Below are 21,486 nucleotides of genomic sequence, written 5' to 3' on the forward strand. Positions count from 1 at the left end.
ATTGCAAATTGCTTGAACTCTCTTTATTTTTAAATGCGACTATTTCCATTGCAAATATATTTAAGTGCCTGCAAGTGTGCATGTGGCAAGTGGCAGCGTGGACGCAGCATGGCGAATGCAGCATATGTTCATAACTGTGTGTGTGTGTGTGTATGCATGTTTGCACGCAATATGCTAAATTCTCCCAAGTGGCTACACAAAAATAAATTTACTAAGCGGCTTAACCTCGATCTATTTGCTTTTATTGCAATTTTATACATTTTTATTTGCTCTTATTTTCGGTTGCCAGGCAGTCATTGGCCTTAATCGCTCGATTTTGCCTGCCACTGTAGGCAGTGGGCGGCGGAGGGGCTGCTGAGGCGGCGCAACGGCACAGCTTGTGTGCGAAGCAGCGTGGCGTAAATTGGGGCAAGCTAACAGTTTCGTACAAGTTTTCATCAAATTAAATAGCACATCGCTTTATGTTTTACTCAAATTGTACAAAATTTTCCAAGGATCACTTAATTTACTTTAATGGATTTATTAATTGTTGCTTTTGTTTTCTGTTTTCTGTTTTTTTTTTTTTGTTTTGTAATTGAAGTGCATGGTTTCATACTGAAGTAAAAGAATTCCGTTATAAACGGTAAAATTAGCAATTTCCTAGTAAATCGACATTTGTTCAGTATTATTTGGCATTTCATCATGGAGAGACCTACTCCTGAACAACGTTTACAAATCATTCAACTTTATTATGAACATTTGCGTTCTGTCTTATGGTCAACATAATGGGCCCACTGAGCATATTATTCGCAACACCATCACGCATCTTGAGAATCAGCAACCATTACTGTATAGCAATTGGTCGAACAGACCATGTCCTGCACGCAGTGAAAAAAATATAGCAGTCGTAGCTGAGACTGTAACCGAAGACCTTTGACAGCCAATTCGGCGCCTTTCGCAGCAACTCGGACTGACGTATGGAACGCTTTGGCACATCTTAAGGTGAATTCTTAAATTAAAAGCGTAAAAAATACAGCTTGTACAAGAACTGAAACCGCTCGACCTTCTCAAGCGACATCGCTTCGCTCTATGCGGTCTTGAAAAGTTCCAAGAAGATCCGACGTTTTTGAGCCAAATTTTGTACAGTGATGAGGCTCATTTCTGTAAGCAAGCACAATTGACTCATTTGGAACGAGGAGCAACCTCAAGAAATTCAAGAGCTACCATTTCATTTAGAAAAAGAAGACGGTTTCGTGTGGTTTGTGGGTCGGTGGAATTATCGGTCCATATTTCTTAAAAATGATGCTGGTGAAAATGTAACCTCAATGGCGACAGTTATCTCGCTTTACCGACTATTTGATGCCTGAAATTGAAGCTCGTAATCTCGGCGACATTTGGTTTGAACAACACGGCCCCACTTCCCACACATCGCATCTATCGGATTTATTGAAAGAACACGTCGGTGAGCAGATAATTTCAAGGATATCAAGGTTAGACTTTTTCTGTGTGTTCTTTGAACATTAGTTCAAAGTTTTGTCTGATAAAAGCAAAGATACCATTAGTTTTGGATCTATCAGTGTGTCCTCAATGAGTATTTAGGTGGAGCAAAATAGAAACTTAGAAACTTCATTCGTTTAGATTCAATAATTTTTTTAACATTTTATTGCACCATCAGCATTAACTCGAACAAAATGTATTATTTCTTAAACCAGTTGAGAATTACATATATGTGTAATATTGAGTGAATGAAAATATGCAAGGAAATTGAAACAAATAGAAAAACTGGGTAGTAAGCTCAGAGGCGAAAGGAAAAATGCTTTTAATTATGCCTTAAAGAACCGCGTTTAGTTGAAACATAGAAAAATTCCATAAAAAATTATTAAGAAGCCTTACAAAATATTGTTCTAATGTGTTCAAGTTTCTACTGTGCAATTTTTGTTTTTTTAATTTCATGCGCTCCATTTTAAAGTGAATCCTCCCGAAGCCGTCACTTACCAATTCCAAGCACATAATTCCTTCAACTTTTATACAATATGCTACGCTGAAGCGCTGCTCCCTCTCCCTTTCTCTGTGTCTTTCTTTTACCGCAACACTTTTAAAAAGGAATTTGTGCTCCGTCTTGAGCTTCCTACGCAAATCTTGAACACTTTGAACACTTAATGCCAACGGCATAACTAAATAACAGGTTACATAGCGGCAACACACCGCCACACATACAGACATACAGATATATATGTACATATGTATATGGAACCAATAATTTGTTCAAGGAGTGTAATCAATCGAGTGCCAAGGGAATACTGTCTCACAAACATACGCTTCTATGAAGGTGGCACTTCATTCAAAAGCCATTTGCTTATACATAGCGCCATTACAACAATAAAAAAGCACACTTAGCAACAACTCAGCACTGACAACGGTAATTTGCTTAAATTTCCACGTCACGTAAACTCATGATTTGCTGCAGTACTTGTCACTGACGCAAGGGTATTTGCCGCTGCTGGACCTTTGTGGCGCAAATTCTACATATTTTTCATAGATACAGTTATAATTTGTTTAAATCAACTTAAGCGCGCCAACTATTGGGTGGAAAGTGGCAAGTGTGTACGTATTTGTGTTAATAGTGGCACTAGTTGGACGCACTTCCGTTAGAGCCTCACTGCTGCCACATAACGAACTCCTTTTTGTATTCCTTTGCACATTGCTTTTATTATTTAATTTTTTTTATATTTTATTTTCTTCTCTTTTTCTTTTATGATTGTAATTGCTGTCGCCTCTTTTATTTGTGCGTACTGTTATGACTTGGAATGGCAACAATAAGACCAGCGAGTGACAACGCACAGCAACGCGTACAAGCGCCGAGCTTTATATAGCAATTAATTAAAAAAAAATTCCGCCTTTATATCATTTTCCGCGCAACAAATAAAATCATATTAGTTACGCAAACCCTTCCTTCCGTTCGTTTCTTCTTCCGTTGTTTGGCTGTTGAAGGAGTGGGCGTTGTTGTTGCTGGCGCTTGTGTTGTAGACGGCTGTAGGAGTCACGAGCGTTGACAGATCCATTTGCAGTGACACTCTTTGGCCATTTCGTCACTTGCCGTCACGGCTGCCTCTTGGCATCGCTGCATAGCAATCACCTAGCGTGTGACAAGTGAGAAGTCTCGCGCGTTGAATGAGGAAAAATATGTGATTGCCGCAATGCAGGTGGAGGTAAAAGCGTAATTGTAGTAATTGCTGGGTCGCATGGGGTTTTGCATTTGGCATGACGTGATGCTGACAGTTAGTTGCCTTTGAAAGCAGTAGCTGATGTAAAAACAGAACGAGTTTTAAGTCAGCGCTCCAAGGTTTGGCTAGAAACTCGAGAGCAATCTTTAGTTAAAAGTGGTCAGTCAAAAAACAGGGTAGCTCTGTGGTGAAGAACATCGGTGTTGATGGTGAAAATACCGTACTTAGTATAATACTACGGTGAATAAAGTCGAATACTCGCTTATGCAATAGGAAATTTTTCGTCAAATTACGATTTCACAAAACCTGGTTTCAATCGTATTTCTGGTAAAATAAAAAATAAAACAAATACGGGGTAGTCGAAAAAGTATTTTCGTATTTGGCTAATAGATGTCGTTGCAGTCGTACATCTTCAGTGCTACCAAACACATTGTGTCATACCAAGAAAGGTGACATTTTAAGCACCTTTTAACTAAACAAAAATTAAATTCGAGGAAGTTGAAAAAAAGTTACAGCTGTTCAAAAATGAGTGAAAATAATGAACAAATTCGCTATATTTTGAAGTTTCTGTATAAAAAAGGGATAAATGCCATGAAAACCAGCAATGAAATTTGTGAAGTTTACGGGGAAAATACTCTATCAGTTCGTGTAGCACAACAATGTTTCGCTCGCTTCCATAGTGGAAATTTCGATTTACACCGATGAAAGTTTTACACTGAAGGAATAATATCTCTTGCGGAAAAATGGCAAAAAGTGGTCGACCAATGTGGTACTTATTTGTTAGTATAAATATAAAGAAATAAGTTGGAGTTTGATTAGAAATACGAAAAGACTTTTTCGACTACCCTATATTTTGTTGTCTCCAAGAATTCAAACATTTAGGCCCACCCTCATAAGCACCTGCCAACTGAACACGTTATGCATTAATGCTGACTTTGTCAACGAGTTCTTTTCCATAAAGGAACAATGCATTCGCAAGCCGCCATAATTGCATATAAGCTTCATACTCACACCCTTCCAGTATGCACGCCTGTTTACATCATCGTTAAGTTGAAAAACCCCACATGTTCGCAGAAAAATGTGTCAGGAAATGTTGGCAAACACAAGTCCACACTCGTATGTACATATATACCTATGATGCTTATATATTGTTGTATTGCTACTTTCTCGTTGTTTTGTTGATTCATACACTAAGGCCAATTACCGAGAGTGAAGCGTGGGAGCTATTGGCGTCACAAATGGATTTAAAGTTATAATTGCATGCGTGGATGGCAGGATAATAGATTACAACGACAGCTTATATACATAGAAGAAGTAGCAACAAAATGCAGATAATAACAAGTTGTGGATATTTATTCACTGAAAAGCCGAAGAATACACAAGTATTTACTGCTCACATGCAGGGGAGTACTTTTAACGGCAAATTTAATGGATTTGTGACAATGCTCCTCAATTATTATTTACTGTTGAGAACTGTCATTAAACAGATGATTGACTTTAATGAGAATAATGTTCATAAGCAAAACTGTTTGGAGGTTCGATCATATTTGGTTGTCGAGATGCGGTTGATGTTGAAAAATTAAAATGCTGTGGTATCTACAATAAGCAGAGAAGCGATATGTCTAAAAACACACATCTGCACTTTATATCAAATAAATGTAGAATCAGGCTAGAAATGAAGAAGCATCCAAGACGTCTGTAAAAAAAATAACCAAATTTTTAGGCTTTTCTAAATCTGAGATACTCTTATAATATTGTCTGAGAAAGAGCGTTCGAAAAAAAGCTACCGTGAACTAATTGGAACTCTAACCCACTGAGTGGTAGTCACAGCCTTTGAGACGGCAACAGCTTAAAGCTTATTCACGAAAAAGCTGAATCGTGGTAGGTGCTTTGTTAAGTTGACACATAAATTTTAAGGTTATATGAAAAATGTGTTGGTTTAAAAGTTGTAGATCTTATCCTTTCCAACAACTTTGTCGTGTTGCTTTTTCTACAGGACTTTTAGTTTTGCCGGAAATAGAGATAAACCGTTTTTATGGTGTTACATGAATTTACGCGTTTGAAAAAATAGAATATTTATTCTTTTATTCAATTCTGCAACACTTCTAGAATATTGTCCTAAATTTTCAATTTGATCCGCGTAATAGTTTCAGAGATACAGCTTTGAAAACTTGGGCGCTCGAGGCTAGCTAGGCTGAGTGCGCTGCCTTCAACCACGTTTTCCTCGAAACTGTGTTTTTGAAGTCGGTTAGCAAGATTTTTCAGAACTACTTAACCGATCTTCATGAAATTTTACACTTGAACGAAGGCATTTTTCGATTACATCTATTGGAAAAAAATTGATGCGAAATTTTAATTTTTTTTGTAAAAATTTATGCCAAAAAACCCAATTATCAATTTTGTTTTCCTTCGTCCAAGTTCTAAGTTAAGGTTTTAACTAAAATATTTATTTTTTCACTTTAGATGATTCTGGAAAGAGTTATCCTGCCAACGCGGCCGCATCTTTTTTCCGAGGAGTCACCGGAAATGGTGTCGCAATGACCGAGTTTAAAATTTGTTTTCCAAAAATTTCAGAATTTCTTTCTTAATAGTGTATGTTTGTAACAGTAAAAAATTCTAATAAAATATTTAATTGTTTATGAGAAAAAAATTGTTGAAAACGGCTGTTTTTTACCCGAGAAAACCCATACCACTCCTTAACCGCGCCCTTCCTCTTCTTCTTCGGAATTTAGATCATCATAAAATTAGTTTTTCTTTAATTTTTTGTTATTTTATCTTTTGCTTCCAATGGGTTTCATCCTACCATAATGATTTTGGTCTATTAAAAATTTTTTGTCTATTAGAAATTATTACCTCAAAGCTACTTCCGCGTTGTATCCAGCATGTCAAAAGTCTCCCCTATTACAGACTAAAATGTATTTTAACGAGGTACAACCCTGTCTTGCTTTCATTAGAGTGAAGTTGAAACATATTGGATGTCATACTTTCAGTCATATTTTCGAAGAATCGACGAATTGGCATCGATATTAGCCGCTGTAACCGTGCAGTTCCTCGTTATCTGACGTCTCTTGATCCATATGTGCTTCAACAAACCTAACTAGCCGCCTTGTTAGATGAAAAGCTCACGTTCTTTTGAGTTAACTCTAATAAAAGTCTATGAAAGCATAATACAGGTTAAAAATTACCCAAAAACAAGTTCAAAAGACTTAAAATTAATAGGTTTTCATGTTACTAAAAGTCTGCTGATGGATTTCAATTAAACACGGAATCAAATAATAAAAGCTACGACCAAAAAAACGGAGTCTTGGACAAAAGCATCTGTTCTCTAACAAAAATTTGGTACTAAATAAAATAATATACATAGTAGATAGTAGAATTTGAGTTCAAGTAAAGCTTTTGGCACCAGTCGAAGGTGCTTCAGTGTAGAGCGTGCATGCTTATGTACACTAACGGTAAATGAGAGGATTTTATGTTGGAACTGTGAACCAGTAAAGCCACTTATGTCTGCGCTAATAATTTTGTTAATTCCAACATATTTTATGGAAATGCTTTAGTGAAAGCAAATTTAATTTTATGGTAGGTTAAGCATTGCATATGGAATTACTTATGTGAGATATATGTACATATTTTTATATATACCTGCATATACATATAATGTGGGCGAAGTAAAGTGATGCTAAATAAATTGCGTGCTGCTGCTGCTGGTTAGGTTGGGTTAACTGGTGACTATTTTCCCATATAAATACAAATAGATATGTACATATATGTAAATATATACATACATACACATTTAAATGCACATATACATAAGTACACAAATGTAATTTTATATATATTTATTCAGATTTTATTGCACACATTTTAACTTTCAATGGTTTTCAAAGCTGTTGAACTCACTCTTAAAGCGGGTGTATATAATAGAAGCACATATGTATGTAGATACCTGCAAATATACATACATATATACATAAGTACATATATGTAAAGAAAATTGTTACAGTTGAGTGACTTGAATTAAGGTTTAAAACACTGAAGGAGTGAATGAATGAGTGAAAACGAATGAATGAATGAATGGCTGAGAGAAAGGCGTTCTGCGAAATTACCTTTGTGTAGACATCCGGCGATGTGAAGACATGTCCCAAAAGGTTAGGAAAGTGTAAATAAAAAAGTCATTAATATCGTGTACACATAAATAAGAAATCGTAGAGAAATTTGTGTGACTATTTACTAGCATTTTCAGTTAGCACATGGCGCTATGATTTTCCATTTTGTTTTGAGAGGAAAAACGAAGATTGCATTTCAGATAGCCATTGAAAAAGGTGAGGACGAGCTGATAGTCAAAATATGTATGTGAAGGTATGTATTTGGGTTAAATAAATGAATGTGTTAAAATTGGCCGCCTCACCCTAAATTGGAATAGAACAAGAAAAAGCGTTCACTTCCGTCGAAGCAAAGCAATAATTACTCTTCAAAAATATCCATACAAGGAACTTGTATTAAATCTATCAGTTTGCATGACTGCTATATGCTATAGTAGTCCGATCTGTACAATTTGCTTGGAGCTTGTTGCTCGGGACAATAATTCATGCCAAATTTCTTTCACATATGTATATATAACTGATTTTTGATACGGACGAGTGCACCAAAGGCTACTCTATTTCGAATGGAGTACTCCAAGGTTCGGTATTAAGCCCACTACTATGGAAACTAGTGAATGACGGGGTGCTAAGAAGACAGTAACCAGCAGACGTGAAACTAATTGCATATGGGGACGATCTCCTGGTGGTAGCAGTGGCTAAACAATTAGTCTCAATTAGTCTACCTAAGAAATAAATGCAAATAGTCTACGCCAATGGTTCTCTTCTGTACGTCTGGAACTGGCAGAGCACAAAACAAAAGGTTTACTCATAAGCACCAAGAAGGTGGAAGAACAAATAGAGCTCACCATAGGGGAGTGTGAGATTACTTCACAGTAGCAGCTGCAGAACCTGAGAGTAATAGTGGATTCCAAATTAAAATTTAAGGAACGCCAGGCGTATACTTCCGATAAAGCATACAAAATTTATGATGCTCTATCGAGAATGACGACAAATAGAGGCTGTGTGCGTTCCAGCCGGCGATTCTTAATAGCGAAAGTAATGAGTTCGGCAATACTGTTTGCAGCACCAGTATGGATACAGGCAATGAATTTGAAAGCGTATGATAAACAAAGAATTGCAGGGCATAGGCTTTATGAAATTCCGGACTATCGTATATCAACTCGAGCGATTATAACAGCTATCAGCGCCCAAAACAGTATCGGCAAAGACAGAGGTGAGAAACAAGAGGACCAAAATATGGCAGCAGTGGTGGCATTCCTCATCCAAAGGACGCTGGACCTACAGACTTATACCGGACATCCACTTGTGGATAGACAGACAACATGGGGACCTGGATTTCCATCTGACCCAAATACTTAGTGGACATTGGTGCTTTAGAAGCTACTTTTACAGATTTCATAATGACATTAGTCCGACGTGTTCAGAGTATATTGAAGGCTCTGAACTTCTATTATTTTATTGCCATCGCTTTTTAAATACAAGGGCAAAACTAAAAAACTCGGTGGTAGTTTTACGGTCGATAATTTAACGACACTAATGTGACAGTCGACTGAGCAACGGAAAGCTGTTAGCGAAGCGTCAGCATTCATAATGACAAAACTGAGATTTTTTCAACAGATTAGTAGTCCGTTAGTTCATACAATCGAGGATACTTACTATAAATGTCCTGTCATTCCCACGAAGTAATACTTAACTGGTGGTTCCGTGGGAGAGCCTTGAGTTGGAAGTAGATGCCGCAAAGAAGATGACGTTCAAATTGGTTGGGGTCAGCAGAAAGATCATTACTGGCTTTTGTCACGTCGGCGTTATGTAGTTGAAAGAATTACAAAGATCGAAGTCGAGATCAGTCTATCTACGAGGCCATAGCCAGTACACTATGCTTTCCATATGAAAATATATGATTAAAAAGGGTTAAACTACTCATGTGTGATTTTATTAGAAGCTGAATGGCGCCGATTCGGAACGAAAAGATTACCTTTAGTAAAAAAAAGACTTAAAAAAATCACCAAAACGAAAAAGTAGTTCTCAGTCGAAAATAGTTGCAACCAATTGTGAAAGACTCTCTTAACTAGCACGCCTTAAAGTCTGAGTGTCTAAGAATATTGATACTGGTGCTAATGCATGAAGTAGATACTCGACGGTAAAAATACGGGCCATAGGAAGTTTTATAATTGCAAGAGGTAGAAACAAAGGGCAAATTGGAAAACTGTTAGGTAAAAAGCTGAGGTCAAAAGACCATGAAAAATTTGATATATGTCGAAAGTCGTATTTTTGCAAACTGTCTTCATGTATAGTACACATACAAATACATATATAACTATATTTTAATTTATTTAATTTTCAATGACATTGTTGGAAGTTGTTGAAGGGTCATAAGTGTTTGCGGATGCTTGCCTGGGCAGATGCAAATGTCACTAGCGCGATATTATAAATATTCCATATTTTCCATAGTAAATTTGCATAATTTTTTATATGAAAGTAAATGACTATTTATAACAAATGTATACATAAACTATATCAATATATATGTATGTATATTCATTAACTGCAGCTTTTATTTGCAGTAAAATTGATGTGTGTGGGGTTAAAAGTGCGCTGGTGCGCGTCACTGCTTTCTAATTTGATTTGTGCAATTGAGTGTGAGCACTCACCAACGGAGTCAGTCGCTAGCCGCCGGTTGGCAATTGGCAATCGCCAGTGCGCATCATGAAGCGCACAGCATTCACAGATAAATGGGCACTTAAGCGCACGCATCCATACATACATACACCCACACATACGTAAATGTGTACAATAAGCGCACATTTTGAGCGACCACAGGCAATCGGAGGGTTGAATTTTATGCTAACTGCGGTGGTGTTGCGCTTAAATTGCTTAATTGTCAGTTTTATAAATGTGCGCGCGTACATTTCTGTATTATAATCTATAATTAACCGATTAGTGAACAATTAGAATCGTTAAGCGGAAAAGTGATGCGTTTAGCAAAGTGCTTACAAAGGAGTTGTGGATTGATATAAGTTGGTCTAAGACAAAAAGGATAATTGGTGCATCGCTCATACGCACGGTGGCACCTTGTTGATGAAGAAATATAATAATATTTAATTAGTAATAGCATACACTGGAGCTACAAAGGTTGAACTGTATGCAATACTAATGATTTTTGGTCACAATTTAAGGCATATGTTGCAAATATTTAGGGTTGGAATTGATGTTCTCGTGAAGGAAAATTATTCAAAATACGAGCCTCAGAGCATCAAAATTAAAGAAATTGTTTGATAAAGTTGAGGTTTAATGATTGTTGAACCATTTAAAAGGATCAAGGAATCCAAGAGAATATGACGAACGAGAACACACTTCACATATGCATTTTTTATAGCATAAAAGCGTATAAAAAGATCATTATTCCGACTTTAATGGGTCAGTTTGTATGGCAGCTATATGCTATAGTGGTTCGATCCGAACAATATGTGCGCAAATTATAGCAATGCCTTGGATAATAATCTATCCAAAATTTCATGACCATACCTTGATAAATGAAAGAGTTTTTCATACAAGGACTTGAGTTCGATCGGTCAGTTTGTATGACAGCTATACGCTAAAGTAGTGCCATCTCTACTATTTCTTCAGAGTTTGTGGCAATGTTTTAAAAAATAATCTCTGCCAAATTTCATGAAGATTAATTGACAAATAAAATACTTTCTCATACAAAGACTTGCGTTTGATGAGTCAGTTGTATGGCAGCTATATGTTATAGTAGTCCGAACTGCACAATTTTTCCGTATATTGTAGCGTTGCTTCAAAGATATGAGCATGTATATAATCACTTTCTTTACCATGGTGTAGCCGGCTCCCAAAAATTTTAAAACGCTTTTTTCAGAGTCGGTGTGAAAAATTTATCCGAAACAACTGTGTTGAGTGAAGTAAAATTTTCAAACGACCTTCTTAGATATATTTGGCAGGTAAGGAACAAATAAATAAGATTTTTAAATTAATTATAATAAGATTTTGAAACCACAGCGAACAATATTTTTTTCACAAAAAACGCTTTTTTTTTGGAAATCCGCCATTTTGTAAAAAATCAAGGTTTTGACTTCGATAATTACGTATTCATCTGTATCAATAACAAATTGTTTTTCTTTTGGATTTGTGATAATTAAAACAAAAAATCTTTCTCATCGCCAGACACGTTTTTCTGGAGATTTTTTTTTTTTGATTATTTTTTTATTAAATTTGTTTACTAGAAAATTGCGAAGTTTGTCTATTTTTTAATATATTGATTTATTTCCCGAAAAAACGCATTACTGACTTCTCTTCTTCTCCTCTTTAAAATTTTGTAGCTATGAACTCAATAATTGAGAAGTATATTAAACTCACTCATATCACCACAAACCAATGCCGGCACCATAAAATTGTGCTCCGACAAATTTATTTGCTTTCGAATGGCATTGAGTAACCACACACACATTTTTTTCTCTCCTTCTTCGCATATTTATGACATAAGCAAATTTATCAAATAATAAAAAATTTGTTTTGCCAAATAATACAACAAAAAAGAAAAAGCAACAATAAGAGAAGAAAAAGTATTCGAAAACGACGCGCCGACGAAAGTAAATTAAGAATTATATACCTATGTATGTATGTGTGTAAATGCTAAATCATATGAAATAAGTAAAAATTCTTTCTAACTTGATGAATAAGACTCTATTGAGCGAAAGAGGAATGCAAAAAATGTGAGAATTTATTAAGTGAGCGCGGAAAATTTTCTAAAAAATTGTTAAACATATACATACAGATGTAAATAGGCAGTAAATATATGATGCATAGGTATAACAACAACAAAAATATTATTGTTGTAGCCACATAGGCAACACAGCATCTCAAATTTTCATTTATTTGCAGCAAATATACTATCTGTTCGTATATATACATATGTATGTATATATATATAAATATACATAAGTATGTATACATACATATATGCATGTGTGCATGTCTCACATTGTGCGAAAACAATTTTTTCTATGAATTGTTTTTGTTTTTACTGGCTACAGTGAGTGGCTTTGATCGATTTGTTGAGCAACAACAAGGTGCATTTGTTATTAATTAAGATTTCCATGAATATTATGCAGCAGCAAGTGGCTACAATTTGCTTTTGCACAAATACATTCTACATAAGATGTTTTGCCTGCCCTTTAGAACACATTTAGCTTCAGGCTCAGCTGGCAGCAAGCTTTGACTCAACAACCGCAAAAGGTTTATCTGCGAAATTTTCACTGGAATCTTTTCTAAAAATAAATTCGTACAAATTCTTCGATTGCATAACTTTTTAATTTTACATAGAATAAAGGTTGAACAAATTTTTTTTATCAACAAAAGTTCGAACAAAAATTCTTAGAATATGCTTGTTTTAAATTCTTGGGAGGGTATACCATTATTCCGACATATCGAGCTCGTGTTGAAGTTGTGTTAAAAAGTATATTTCTTGTATTTGCTCTACGATTAAGTTTTAGAAAAGTTCCAAGAAGATCCGACGTTTTCGAGCCAAATTGTGTTCAGCGATGAGGCCCATTTCTGGTATGTAAATAAGCAAAACTGCCACATTTGGGACGAAGAGCAACCTGGGGAGATTCAAGAGCTGCCATTTTATCCAGAAAAACAACGGTTTGGTGTGGTTTGTGGTCCGGTCATCAGTCAACATTTCTTCAAAAAAGATGCCGGAGAACGTTACCGCCAATGACGACCGTTATCGCACCATGATAACCGGCTATTTGATGCCTGAAATTGAAGCTTGTGATCTCGGCGACTTTAAGTTTTAAAAGAACGGCGCCACTTTCCACACTTCGCATAAATCAATGGATTTATTGATAGAGCACTTCGGTGAGCAGATAATTTCACGATTGGCCATTTAAATCGCGTGATATCACACCGTTAGAATTTTTGCTGTGGGGTTTTTCCTGTGGGGTTATGTAAAGTCTAAAGACTATGCGGACAATCCCCCTCCGATTCAAGACTTGGAGCAAAACATCACGTGTGTTATTCGCCAGTTACCAGTCGAAATGTTCGAATGAGTCATCGAAAACTGAACTCAACAGATGGATCGTCTGAGACCTAGACGCGGCCAACATTTGAAAGAGATAATCTTCAAAAAGTAAATACTAAAGAATGTTCTTTCGAATGATTAAAAACATTCCCCATTAAATTTGAAGTTTCAATGTTCCCTACATCGAAATGGATCATCAAATAACAAATCCAGCAAGTTCGGATATATCGTTTAATAAAATTCAGGGTTGTGAAAGCTCTACGTCAAGTGGGTGCCGTGCGATCTGAGAATGCACATAGACAATATACCGTAACTCAAATCAATGGAAAAAGAGTGCACCGTATTGGATCTATCTCCTCACGAATTTTTTGGTTTTCAGATCTCAAGAGTTTGGTCGATGAAAGGAAATCACAGAGTATGCGCAATATTTTGAAGTAAAAAACCAATATTACTATAATGTTTTTTATGACAGGTATGAAAGATCGCCATAAACGGTCTATAACCTCTGACTTCTATGTGCAATATGTTGAATACTACAATAATTTTTTTTTATTTAAAATGATAAAAAATGTTCAGGGTGTACATAACACTTATGTATGTATGTATACAACAATTACAAGAAGAAAAGTTTAGAACTAAAGTAGGGAGTTGTGGTTGCAGCAGACATTGAAAACCTGCCAACTTTTATGATACTCGATTAAAACGTAAAACTATACTATTTTTGGTGTTTTCTTCATATAGTATTTTAACGTTTTAATAAGTAGCTAACTATTCTGCTGAGCGAGAATTTAGAAATTCCCTATAGCTAAATCGCTGATTAAATGCAATCATTCTTTATAATCAAATGCTAAAATGATTTCCAGTGAAAGCTGCTCGAACAGACACATTTAGTCATTTCCAGACTTAAGTATGTACATACCGTACTTGTATGTATATATTCACATATGTATGTATGTACATACTTTATGCAACTACATTTTAACGAATAATCTTAAATATTCGTACGCCGTTGAACTTAACCGCATGAATCACGATATACGCCGATACGATATTACAGTATTCATATACATAGATACATAACAATGACTCTACAAATGAATTATAATAAAACTAACAAATCGCATAAAAATACATAAGAATTCAACTAACCAAAAATGACCATAGAAAGTTAGCTGGCAAACAAAGTGAATAAACAAAGAAATCCCGCAGAGAGAGAACATTGAGGGAAATAACCAAAATGGCAATGAGAAGTTTTAATTCACTTCAAGCATTGTGTGAGCAGAAAATTCATCTCCAAAAAAAAAACAAAAACGAAAAAAGACTAAGAAAAAATAATAGAAATAACACAAAAATAAATATAAATATAAAGAAATAGAAACAACAGAAGATACAACAGCAGCTATTATACGCGGCACAATGCGTGTGTTAGAATTATTTTAGACAAAGAGCAATTGGAAAAATAAAAATAAATGAAATAAAGAAGAAATATAAATGTAAAATTAACAGCGAATTATTATTAATTTTTTTTTAATTTTCATTTCATGAACATAAAATGCAAAACAAAGTATCATCCAAAAAAACTAGAATTAAATTTTTTATTGCTTTCAATTGACTACATCATATTACAAAATTTTTGGCTGCAAGTTTAAAACAAGTTCTACAGAAAACAGTTATATGGCAATGCTGTGGGTTATGAAAAGATCTACAACTTTTGTAGACATATTTTTTCACATAACCTCAAAATTTCTGTGATAAATTCAAAAAATCAAGTTTTTGTGATTCTCTTTCATGAAACTTGGTGGAAACTTACTTTCCTATGTCCTAAATATACTCGTTCAATTCATAGCCTGTCGTAAAGCATCGTAAAATCGTAAAATTATAAATTTTTATACTTGTTTTTTTATAATTTTACGATTTTACGATGCTTTACGACAGGTTGTGAATTGCTCAACTGTATCTTTTATATTTAAAATGTTAAGGATGAAACCTTATTTTGATTTAGAAATGGAAAACCTCTAATTTTCAATCAAAAATTCTCAAGCCAAAATTTCAGATATTAAAAAATCAGTAAGCTTTTTTTCACTGAAATCTGTACTTTCTGGTGATATAAAAAATAAAAAAAAAACAAAAACAAACCACTAAACAGCTGCTTCTTTTACAGTGTTTTCCAATAAAAATGATATGATTTCCTTAAAGAAAAAAAAAAACAAATTGTTGAGGAAATTCAAAAGTTTTTTATTTAATATAAGATACAATCGATACAATTAAGTTCTGAATTTAACATCATTCAAATGACCTCCACGACATCTTTTGAAAGGATACTTTTTCCACTAAATCTAGTCGTATGTCATGAATAGCACGTTCAATACTGACTTCGATGATTCCACCACACCAAACTATCAATTTAGGTGAAGGTAATGGTTATTCATGAATAATTAGTGAATTGTCTTCGCAAAAAAATCTACAGTTCTTGATATATACCGCACCACTTAGATGAAAGTGAGCCTCATCGGAAAAGCTGAATTTCTAAAAAAAAATCGTAAGCGTTTTCAAGTTGTTCCAAGGCAAAATCATCAAATTCATAACGTTTACGGTGGTCTAATGTCTTCAGTTCTTGAGTGAGAACAATTTTATAATGATGTGAGCCCTATTGCTATCACAAAATCCACCAAGTTGTAGTTTGAGACAGTCCCAACTCTCGAGAATCGACAAATTGCAAGCAACATTTGGCTGCACGGCAGCAATATTTTCATTTTCTTTGAGCATTTCTTTGTCTTATTCGCACTTGATCAGTATGTAAAGAAAATGTACGCTCAAAATTTTCGACAATTCAATGAATAGCGAGCACAGGTGGACGATAATTATGACCATATAAAATGGCAAAAGCGCACAAAAAGTTGCAATAGGAGAACGATTATTTTGATAATAAAATTGTAAACATTGCTGAATACAATGAAGAAAAATTACAGATTTTGACATATTAAAAATGGCCGAGACGACACTTCGAAATCATAACATCCCTATTGGAAAACCCGCTATCCTCAGTAGCAGCAATAAAAAGCAGTTTTGAACCGATGCGTTTTTATCTTAAAGAATTTGTTTGTTTTCAAAAATTAACTACCCTGGTCCAGTATGTATATTAACATATATTTTACGCCACAAAAATATTATTGGAGACATGATTTGGGAAACTGAAACTGCAAAGTTTTAGGTCGACGTACTGAACTTGAACAACCAAATGAGTTTGATGGCATACATTAAGTCATAATGCGGTCGATACTTTGGGTAATTATGCAGTGAATTTAAAAACTGATATTACGCACACTTTTATTAATATAAGACGTAACCGAAAGGCACACAATTGGAAGATTGTGACTCAAATTTATGATAATCGAGCGAGATCTCACGATAATTTCAGCTGGTATCTGTTGTAAGGACGTGTCCTTATATCTTTATATTGGTAAATTAGGTAGGAAAGTTCGTTTGGTAAAAATATTCTATAAATTGTGATATAAATAATTTTTCCATAAACGAAATCGTTGATTAAAGTTAAAATATCGACATTCGTTTAAGAATTTGTACAAACAAAATCTGGTTGTCTTTCAAAAACCTTTTGTATTCGATTTTGCGGTAGGTCACGAAATTAATTGGAAAACTAGAAACCGCCGAATGAAGTCTGAAAGATGTCATCACCCTCTAGCTGCCGTCTCAAAATAAAGTTCATCTATTTATGAAGGCCACAATAAGACATTTGTCCGAGAACTCGGTTTGTCCAAGATATCACTTACAACGTCGTCAGATATTAGGAGATATTTCGAGCGCTGAAGAACGATGAAAATCGATCCTGCTTTCAAAAAAATGTCAATACGTTACCAAATAGTAATTGCAAACAATAACATATCTATCAGATGTTTACGAAACGCTGGGATTAATAGAAGTGGGAAGCTCTGGGAATAAGAAATATTTTTATAAAAATTTTTTGAAACCCCAAAAAAGTTAACTGTGCGACCAAATTTGGCACGACTGCCACAAAACCGGGTTATTTCTCCATTAGAAATAAAAAAGATAGGGTTTGGGCGCTTTAAGAATATTAGAAAGATAAATTCCGAGTTCATAAGTTAGTTTTAATTCTTGACAGCAAAAGACTCAATTCAAATTTACGGCACTCTCAAAGTCAATAGAAACTAGAGCTTCGCCCAACTTGAACTGGAACTTCCTTTACAGACTAGTCTAACTTTAAGAACCTGTGGAGTTTCATGTTTGCACTGGAACTACCTTAACGGACTAGTCCAACTTTGAGAACCCGTGGTGTTTCAATCAAAACAATTAAAAGTACAAAAAACAAAAGCAGAATTTTTCGTTTTTCTTTCGAAATTTTTTCCTCTTCAGCTAAGATTGAAGTAAACTTAGTGCAGCTGTAAAACCATTTGAGATTACTCAACAGTTTGCCGATTTACTTAACGATTTATCCCCAACATTCGTGCAAGAACAGCAACTTTTCAATCACAGCTGAGATTTCTGAAAGAAAATCTTTTAGCAGCAATGAAAATGAAATAAGTGAAAATCAGTGAAAATTGCAGACGGAAAATATTATTTACTTTTAAAGCAACAACAACAGTAATTTAGCTGTAAACATGTAAAACAATACGACACAGACAGTCAGCGCTTTGCAATTGTCGGTCGTCAGCTGACTGGAGGTGCGACGCTTTAAATGCGGTAACGCTAATGGCTTTGTTGTTGCCGGTTGCTGGCGTTTAACAACCTCGTTGTCGCTGGCTAATTGAGAGCGTGAATGGCAGAGATGCGGGCAAGTGTGCGCCACAGTGTTAATGTTAGCATCTGGCTGTGTGTGTGTGTGTGTGTGTGTGTGTGTGTGTGTGTGTGTGAAACAATATGGTGGCGTTGGGTCTTAGTAGTCGACTACCAACAATAACAAAAACATAGAGTACAACTAGCAATACAAAAAGTAAAATTCATCGTTGCAGCTGCTGCTGCGGCGGCTGCTTGGCTTTTGCCGGTAATGAAGTTATTGATGAGTCACGGTGTCAGCCAGCAATGCATGTCTAGCCGTATATGTGTGTATGTATGTATGAATTCATGTTGTTGTTAGCAAATAAAAGTACATATGTAGTGAAAAACACCAACAGATTTTTTGAGTGGCACAAATGCGGGCATAAACCCACTCGCATTTGCTTTAGTCACGTCATTATTAGCGTGAGAGTGAGAGTTATTGAGGTGGCGTGTGATTTTTTAACGGTTTTTTTTCATTTTTTTCGTGTTTAATTTTTCAATTATTCACCAGTTTTCATTTTATTTGCTTTTTGTTAAATGGTTTACATATAAACGAGATTTATTTATTTACACCGCATCTTAGCTCGCTTCTTGCTTATAATTTCAATGGAATTGTTTTCAAAATTATATCGTGTCGATGAAGTCAGACTTTCAGACAGGTTGGCGAGATGTGTTTTTTTTAGCTGTTATTTTTGCACTCTCTTTTAGGGGAAAAATACATTTGCCAATATCGGATTATTTTTACATTAGCGGCTTGTCATATACATACAATATAGTATGTATGTACATACATACATATGTATATGTGTTTAATACAAAGCGAAAATTCGCGAGTTTCAATGAATGCCAAACGGGTATATAGAGATAATATAAAACCTTATTTTGTACATAATGTTGCAATTTACGTCTTTACAATAACAAAAACAAACAAAATAAACACAAACAGGAAGTAAAATACTTCTTAATCTTGAATTGCAATCATCAAGTAAATCACATGTTAAAAACTTTGCAAAACTGCTAATCTCCATTTTGTGATTGGAAATATTCTGGCAATGAGCTGTCTCCAAAACGAATTGTATGAAAGCTGCTTTAAGTCAAAACAAAAAAGTCTGCTGCACCGAAGCTAAAATACCGCTCACAGGCGCATTTCTTATAGCATAAAAGGGTATAAAAAGATCTTTATATTGATTTTGATTGGCTAATTTGTATGGCAGCTATATGCTATAGTGGTCCGATCTGTACAAAATATTCGGAGATTATAGGGTTACCTTGGACAACAATCCATGTCAATTTTTGTGAAGATACCTTGAAAACTGAAAGAGTTTTTCATACAACGACTTGAGTTTGATTGGCTAATTTGTATGGCAGCTATATGCTATAGTGGTCCGATCTGTACAAAATATTCGGAGATTATAGGGTTGTCTTGGATAATAATCTATGCAAAATTTCAAGAAGATGCCTTGATAAATGAAAGAGTTTTTCATACAACGACTTGAGTTTGATTTGGCAGTTTGTATGGCAGCTATATGTTATAGTGGTCCGATCTGTACAAAATATTCGGAGATTAGAGGGATACCTTGGATAATATCTTCGGAATTTATAGCGTTGCCTTAGACAATTATCCATGCCAAATTTGGTGAAGATATCTTTTCAAGTAAAAAAACTTTGACTTTGATCTGTCAGTTTGTATGACAGCTATATGTTATTTTATATGGCAGAGCAATAGAATATGAAGACCTGAAATATAAAGGATCTTAATATGATTAATTGATTTTCTTCGGCTTTTCGCTACTTACCGCGCTGACTTTTTAATTCCACTAACTTATAAGCCTCCGAATATTAAAAAAAAAACTGAGCTTAGCAATTAATAATTGGAGCTTTGCGTCTTTCAGAAAAGCTTTTAATAGATAGCTATTACAATGAACTATGTTACCTAGTCTCATACATACAAAAAAAACACTTGGTATCAGTAACAAATGCATCCGTTGTTTTCTTAGTGGGTTATCAACAAGGTAAAGCATCGAGTTTTCAACATTTCTGTTGGGCATTTGATCACTCAGACTTACTATATGTATTTGAACTATTTTCAAAATATTTAGGTTTGTGTTTCAATGGAACTACCAGGCCAAATTACCAAAAATCAAATATGTTTTTTTCATATGATGGAATAGTTGTTTTAGTTAAGTTTTTTTCCATGGGAACTTAGAGGAATTAAAGAAAACAAATAAATCCAGCTGTTTTCAAAACTGTCGTATTAAGAGTTTATCTGTATTCCAATAAAGATTGCTCGTAGTTTTTTAGGAAATGCTCTATGACACTACAACAACAACAACATGTTTACATTTTTTCATATCAGCAGCTTGAGTTTAGGAAACGGAGAGACTTCGAATTTCGGCTGGGAAGGAAGGATCATTAATGCGAATTTCCAAAATTTACAAAAACTTTATGGATGCTATACTGAGAGCCTAACCAAATTTTAAAATAACATTCCTGAGAAAAATAGAGAAAAAGTGAGAAAATCCCTTATGTTTGCCCAGAAGGAGATATGAAAGTTATCATATTAAAATAATCAGAAATTAAATCGCCTTCAGTGACAAAGTGTTTCGATTAAAAACAAATCTCAATTTATTTTCGGCCTTTTCGCGAAATTTCAGGAAGTATTTTAAAAACTGACAAAACTGCTTTCTTTTCTGAACAAAATTTGAGCTTGTAGAAGAAAGCTTGTGAGGAAAAATATAGTCGGCAAACTAGTTGGGCTTTACGATGCATACTAGTTGCTAAGTAATTTATAATTATTTTGAAACAGAGCAAGCACAAGAGAAAAAAACCCTCTCCATACATTCCAAATAAATAAAAAATACCAAAATTGATTTTTACTTAACAAATGACCTCCTAAGGCAAATTTTTTTTATTTTATTAGAAATCGAATTTTTAAATTTTCTAAATCATTGCATAATTACATTATATAAGAAATATGGAATTTTACACATATACATATATATGCATATATATATATATACGTATATGTATGTATGTATTTAGCTCATATTGCTTTTTATCGATTAGGTAACACCATACTAAACTACTACATAAGATGTACTAAAATTTAAGTTTGCTTTCATACAAATTAATTTGCTTGTTTTTTTAGTTTTTCCATTTTTTTGTTTTGATTTGTTTTGTTTTTGTCTTTACCAAATTTACAAAATTTAATAATATCAAATTAGCATAAATGTAGTAATGTAAGTATGTATGTATATTTATTTAATATAATATGCTATAAGTACTTAAGTATAATGTTTTGGTCGTAATTGCTACAAATTTAATTGGCGACTACTAAATTTAATGCTTAACA

At 34.5% G+C, this 21,486-nt stretch overlaps 1 protein-coding gene across 1 annotated transcript in view; it reads right to left on the bottom strand.

Annotated features, from left to right (window-relative positions):
* LOC120778961 (eukaryotic translation initiation factor 4E type 2) overlaps positions 1–21,486 on the bottom strand; it is a 158,587-nt gene that overhangs the window by 126,468 nt on the left and 10,633 nt on the right. The gene's annotated exons all lie outside the window — the stretch shown is intronic.

Source organism: Bactrocera tryoni, chromosome 1 (genome assembly GCF_016617805.1).
Source record: "Bactrocera tryoni isolate S06 chromosome 1, CSIRO_BtryS06_freeze2, whole genome shotgun sequence".
NCBI lineage: Eukaryota > Metazoa > Arthropoda > Insecta > Diptera > Tephritidae > Bactrocera > Bactrocera tryoni.